At 31.5% G+C, this 7,142-nt stretch overlaps 1 pseudogene; it reads right to left on the minus strand.

Moving 5' to 3' along the window:
• Window positions 1-5,953: 5,953 nt before the first annotated feature.
• Window positions 5,954-6,605, minus strand: LOC134689880 (uncharacterized; annotated as a pseudogene).
• Between the last annotated feature and the right edge of the window lie 537 nt (window positions 6,606-7,142).

The raw sequence follows: 7,142 nt of genomic DNA on the forward strand, positions 1-7,142 counted from the left end.
TAGGCATAAAGGTATGAATCTTCGTCTCTTGTAATAGTATATATTCATAGTAAAACAATAGCTATCTTAATTACTTCATTTATTACGACAACAGTCTCTTAAATGATTCAAGACACATTTATATAAATGATTCTTTAATTAAGTAATATGTTCCTCTGCATAATGTATGTGTTACATGTATTTGTATTAAGTTCAGAAAAACGTTAAGAAGTTAAAAAATAAATATTTTACAAATATGAATAGGAAATTAAGAACTAAATGCATATTACCGTTAAAAGTCTTATTATGTCCGCGTCTTTTGTAACTTCTTTTGGCTTATATCCCTAAATAAATAAAGATTTTGATACGTAAATTTCTACATAAGAAAACCCTGTACGAAGTCAGGAATATGACAGTTGTTCCATTCGTTTGATGTGTTTGAGCTTTTGATTTTCGTTTGATCAGGGACTTTTCTTTTTGAATTTTATTAAAAAAAAATTATTTTACTTCTTTTGTTATCAAATATGATACTGTTTGGTCTTCTAAGGCTGTACTGAGGTGAAATAAGAAAAACATCAAAATTGATACTTTAAGTCAGAAGTGCTTTAGCATAAGCAAAACATATTGGTTGGTTATGTAGTCCTTTTTGAGATATTTGATTTAAAAAATAAGGGTAAGGAAAGGCTTACTCGTTTTTTTACATTATATTTGCATTGGCCTTATTTTGGTGTCAAATCGAAAGAAAAGAAATAAAGAATATGCTTAAAGTTTGGTAAATTACATTTTATGAGCAATTAGAGTCTTATATGAACAGAAAAACGGAATGATGAGGCAACATATTTTACCTTGCATTGATGGAAAAAGACTAAGGAGTTCAGACATCTTACACAAATTCCCATACCTAACCTAAAAACATCCTTAGTATCAACAATTTAAAAGCATTTCACTATCCAAAATGTTATCATTTAGATGTTCTTTGTACTTTAATCTGTCAGACATCTACATTAAAGTCATGTAGATCAAAATAACAATTTTGGCACTATTACCTTTTAATTGATATTTAGATTTGAGGCCAATGAACTGTAAATGGGCTATATCACATATGTTAGTACAATTTTGCATATATCTTGGGCTCGTTGAATTATATTTTAAAATCGAAAAATAATAGCTTTATCTCAGTCTTTTATTTTCCATAGTATAACTGATTACATATTTTTTTTCAAAATAGGTGAACATTTGTGTAGGAAGCTAATGATATCCACGAAGAACGTTTATTAAATTGAATTAAAAACAACAACTGGCTCATTATCTTTAATAAAATCAACGGTACCAATTTTGTTGCACCAGATGCGCATTTCGACAATACATGTCTCTTCAGTGATGCTCGTGGCCAAAATATTTGAAATCCAAAGCTTATATAAAAGATTTAATTGTTTTACATAGGCGGTAATGATAACGTTTTGTCATGTAGCTCAGTCCATATCGTAAACTTGGATATGCATAATAGCTCGTTTCGAAGCTGTTACATTTTCACATATGTGGTTAAATTTTCGGGGTACGAAGTGAGATTACTTTTTCCGTAAATTAGCAAACCACTAACATCCTTTTGTGATGCGGCTCCTTGTGGTAAAATATCATCTATTTAACACAAAAAGTTCTTTGAAAATTATATACTTTGAACACATTCAATAGCTCCATAGTTTTTACACATTTAGTATATGTCCCTCTACTTTCCTAATCATCACAAATGATTTAGTTCAGTTATTTGTTAAAAATAGAAACATGTCCAATATCACTACACAGGGCATTTTTATTTACACGTGACTTTTGAGTTCCTCATTTCGAAGCGCATTAGGGATGTTGTCCCAACTTTTAGTACATAAATTGTCCTTTAAAAACTATATGCTGTTAATACTAAAAATGTGCGTTATAATGATATAAAATAATCATATGGTCACCGATTTAGTTTTTTTTGTGCATTAACAATTACGTTACCCTGTGGGCAGTGAAAAACGTCTATAACACGAAAACATTACGATTATTTCAACGTTTTAAAGGTATTTTTCACCTAGTACACATTTGTGATTGATGAAATTGAGAATTGAAATGGCAAATGTGTCAACGAGACAACAACCCGATTAAAATGCAGATAACAGCCGAAAGCCACAAATGGGTATGCAGTGCAAAGAAAAAATCCCGCACCCGGAGGTGAACCTCACCTGGCCTCTAATAAATTGTGTACTAGTTCAGTGAAATTAAACTTTATACAAAACTTCAAAACATATCAATGAACTTAAATTAAAATGTAGAAAAAAACACACACAGCAATACGCTCAGTAAAACGCAGTTTAAAAGTCCGAGTCTGATGTTAGAATAGGTAACAACAGAAACTAAGCAAAATGCAAATGATACATTAAATTAACAAAGAACTACTACATTGTAGCAGATACTTGCATGCCAGCTGTAGACCTCAATTAAACTGACTGAAGGATTATGTCTTAATCATATGAAAATCAAAAACAATCCTTTCCGTTAGGGGTTTAGTATTATACCATCATAAGCTATATATAAGAGAACATAACATGTATCATGTAAACAACTGGTTTTAGAATTAATGCAGGTTTTTTTCCGATGCAAATACCCCTGATAGAAACTATTAGTATATTAATACCACAATATGCCATTCTCAATGAACTGAAAATGGTGTCGTAACTATATCCCTTCTGAATAAGTCTAGTTAAAGGTTCGGTTAGCCTTAGAGGTCAATTACAACATGTATGGTATTTGTTAGGAATATTACCATAAAGGATTGAAGGTAAAATACCTAAACGTATAAGATATTGTAAGATGTCTCCATGTCTAAATAGTACCTAACAATTGCAGCCTGTGAGCTGAACGCAGTCGGATACGACCACAGAGGTCAAACGTTGAATAGTTTGGGCAAGTTTTGACACATTATATAAGATTGATAATTCCTGAATTTGGATTGTTATCAAATTCTTGACATATTATAAGTTTCTGAAACAAAATAAATGTGGTCAACGGTCTTACAAATATGGAACAGGACATTAGATTAACCTAGATTGGTCTGATCTATAAAATCTAACAACATGGTTAGGTTCAGCATAACAAAAAAAAATATTTAATTTTTATTTGAAATCAATAAAAGTATAATATTGGACACATTCAAACTCTAAAATGAACTTATTTGAAAACAGGGCCAAACATTAAAATGTTAATACAAAATAAGGTTCAGCGCATCACTACAAGGTGTTGAATAATACTAATATGTTAAAATAACGTTAATTAGTCTAGGGGGCATCGGAAAAGGCTAGACAAGCACGTAAAGTTATTTACCTTAAACGTTTTGGTATGATTGCCAATGAGACAACTGTGTTTACTAACCAGTACAAAAAAAGGAAGCTTAACATTGACCTCAAAGGCTAACCGAACCTTTTAACAAACTTATTGAGAAGGGATATAGTTACGATACTAATTAAATTTCAAACAATTTGAAGAAAAAATATTTGAACCCTCAAAAATATGAAACAAACTTTTTGAATAAAATCAACGGTACCAATTTTGTTGCACCCTTTGTTTTGAACCCTCTTTGGAGTTTTTACCCCAAATACTCAATCCAAACCTTCCCTTATGGAACTTTGTAGTACAATTGGAGAGAGATCTATACACTGAAACACAGGATTCTGTATGGAAACTCGACAAAATCTTGTGTTTACCCTTATTTGCCCCTTTTTTATGAACGTTTAGGGCATTGCCCCCTCCCTAGCCTTCCATTTTTTATATGGAACTTTGTACTAAAATTTCAGAGAAGTCAATACACTTGCACACAAGTTTGTGTGGAAACTAAAAAAAATGCTTGTTTTGGCCACACCAGGACCCCTAATTCCTAAACTGATGGTACCATAAACACTAAAATCAATCCGAACTTTCCTTTCGTTGTATTGAACATGTTAACTTTCTTTTAAAAGTTCAGAGAGATTCATGCAATTAAACTAAATTTATTGTCCGGAACCCAAATGTGTCTTTGTACGACGCCGACGACACTGACGGTGCCGACGACGACATGATAGAATTATACGAACGCCAAAAATGTGTTCATTGATATTTAAACAAACACATGAACTTATTAATACTGCAACCCACAAGCATCACAGGTAAAATTGAAGCATCATAAAAAATCACCCGAATTAAGTTCATTTGCCCTTTGTTGCTGTATATCATATTTTTTGTTTGTTTATTATTTTCCATATATAAATTAGCCGTTAGTGTTCCATATGAATTGTTTCACATTTGACATTACGTGGCTTTTCAAAGCTGACTTCGCAATATGGGTTTAATTTATTGACGAACTCTCTACAATGACCGATAGTCATTAAAATTGGTAATATCTGTCATTTTGTCTCTATATCAATATAATCATACAATGAATGCAGAAACAACCTCGTATATTTATTCACATGCTGAACAGGGAACATGCAATAAATGTACAATATATGCCATAGTTAAGGGTCCACTGTCACTGAATGTGTGAATGAAGAATACAATGATGTGCGTATTATGGAGTTGAAAATTACAACGTTGGAACATAGATTACTTGTGGGTTTTTTTATTTTACAAAAGACCTAACATAGTGTCATGGTAGTCCAATAGTTCAAAAAAAACTCCAACAAGATTGCAAACCCTTAAATTGTCTCATGATCTTACTGACCATTGTATTAAGGTTGAGGCCAAACAGCAAATGCATGTATACCTAACAATCAGTACATGGTTAGATATAGTTGACAAATTGCACATACCATCTAAGACAAAAACCTAAACAAAGAAATCTCAATATTGATCTATCAACCATGAACACGGGGTCAAGGCCAGATGAACACTGCCAGACATACATGTCCATCTTACAATCATTATATTTATTATACTGTTGACCTTTTGCATATAGTATCTAAGAATTAAACTTAACCAGGCAAACGTTTGACTGACCAATGAAACTTAATTGAAAATGAGGTCACGGTCATATGATTATTGCCAGACAGTCATATACACCTAACAATCATTCTATAAATCTAATATAATTGACATATTGATTAAATGTATAAGATAACAGACCAAAAATGAAACACTTTGCATTAGGCAATTTAATGAACCATTAAAAATTAGGTTTAGGTCAAATAAAGCATGACAAACTGACCTGTACATCGCAAAATATGTTGATACACCACATATACTTGCCCTATTACATACAGTGTTAGAAAAACAGACCAATACACAAAAACTTAAAAGGGGAATAGCTGTCAAATTCATGTTCACTAATTCTAATCAGATAATCATATTTGATTTATAACAATGAAAAACACTTATCCAAGCTGTTAAAAGTCTAAATAAAACAATAAACAAGACACAGGCATGGAAATACGTAACTTCGTTTCGTGTGTATTTGAGTCTGGACGCCATCTAATTATTTATCGTGTTGACCTCTATAGTCATTCGATGAACATATAAGCGATGTAACCATAAATATAGATATGACTAGATAAGCAAACACGTGCTGTTGAATTATTCTAGGTCTATTTAATTTCATATAACAGATAAAAAAAAAATGTTTAGCATCGTTTTACCTGTATAAGAATGTTTATTTGTGGATCGAATCAGTCACTCAAATGATTTTCCTTTGTATCACTTTTAATGTTGACATTCACTTCCCCTAAATAACTGTACACATAAAACGCACGTGTTATCCATCTCAAACTAAAGGGTTTTAAAAAAGTGCATATCAATACGGATTCAATGAGGTCGAGTTATTCAATTTCAAGTGAATTATTCAATATCAATGGTTTTTGGCTTATTTTGACACAATTGAACCTTATTGGCTACTAAAAAGGACTTATTATTTCACCTTTTGTATTTCATTACTGGTTGTTACAAAAAAATAATATATTAGGTTTTTCATATATCATGTATATCTCGTTTTGGTGTCAGATTTCCCAACCAGCAGGTCCATTACATGGCTTATGAAGTCTGCTATGGTATGCATTCCGTCTGGTTGCATCTGCTGGTTTCTGTCATGATTGGGTAACTTCATAATACTGTACTTTCCTTTCAGTCCAGTCGCCTTCTGAAAATTATTCTGTTGATTTCGGTTTGGTTTATTGTCAAATATTTCTCTCAAATGACGTTCTTCTTCATTGGTGTATGTGACTGGCTGCTGTTTCAGTTCCACTGATCCATTTGAGAAGCGGTTACTACTACGCAAATGATGGTTTTCAGGAAGAAACTGTCTATTTGACAAATGAATAGTCTTACTTAGATGTTTGCAAAAAATACCAGTTTCCTTGCAATATCCACATGATCTCAAACCACTTACTTATATGTAACAGTTTTGAATACGCAGGAATGTCACATAAAAATTGCAAAAGGGCAACTTTCACTTTTACTGGTGCTTTTCGGTAGCTGTTGTATGTAGGGAATTCTGATAATTTAAGTATTTCATCAACCAGCAAATCTATGTAAGGTTCCAATGACTTTGGTTCCGATCCATTTCTACCACTTTGTATTATCCCTACTAAAAGCATTGGACTAAGAAGTTGACGGTTAGTTTTTATCATTCTCATCGAAAGTTGTATTTCTGAGTAAAAATAATTATTAAATAATTCAAATCTTCAAATATCAAAGTGGTATATTAACCTTTTCAAAATTGATAATTTTGTGAATCAACCACTGCTAAAGATATTACATGTCTTATTATTTAAAGGAAAAGAGAACATTTTTTTTGGGTAAATAAACAAGGTAGATATCTCATGTTTAGTAGTTATTGATATGTAATATTCACTTTTCATTGACATTGTGTAACTTCAAAGATTAAGTATGGTAATATATTAAGCTTTTTATCAGTCGGATTGACTTCTTACATTATACTATTACAAGGAATACAAAAGGAAAATAAGTTCGGAAGAAATTTATCTAAACTCAATAGAATAAAAATTGATTTATCAATAAATCTGTTAAAAAAGTTCTATGTAGTATATTGTTTTTATAACTAAATAAAAACACTCTACTCTATAATATAAGCGGGAATAGCATGTATATTGTAAAACCAACTTTTTTTCTGTAATTGCAACAAATCCACCTTAAAAGGAGTCAGA

This window comes from Mytilus trossulus, chromosome 11 (genome assembly GCF_036588685.1).
Source record: "Mytilus trossulus isolate FHL-02 chromosome 11, PNRI_Mtr1.1.1.hap1, whole genome shotgun sequence".
Lineage (NCBI taxonomy): Eukaryota > Metazoa > Mollusca > Bivalvia > Mytilida > Mytilidae > Mytilus > Mytilus trossulus.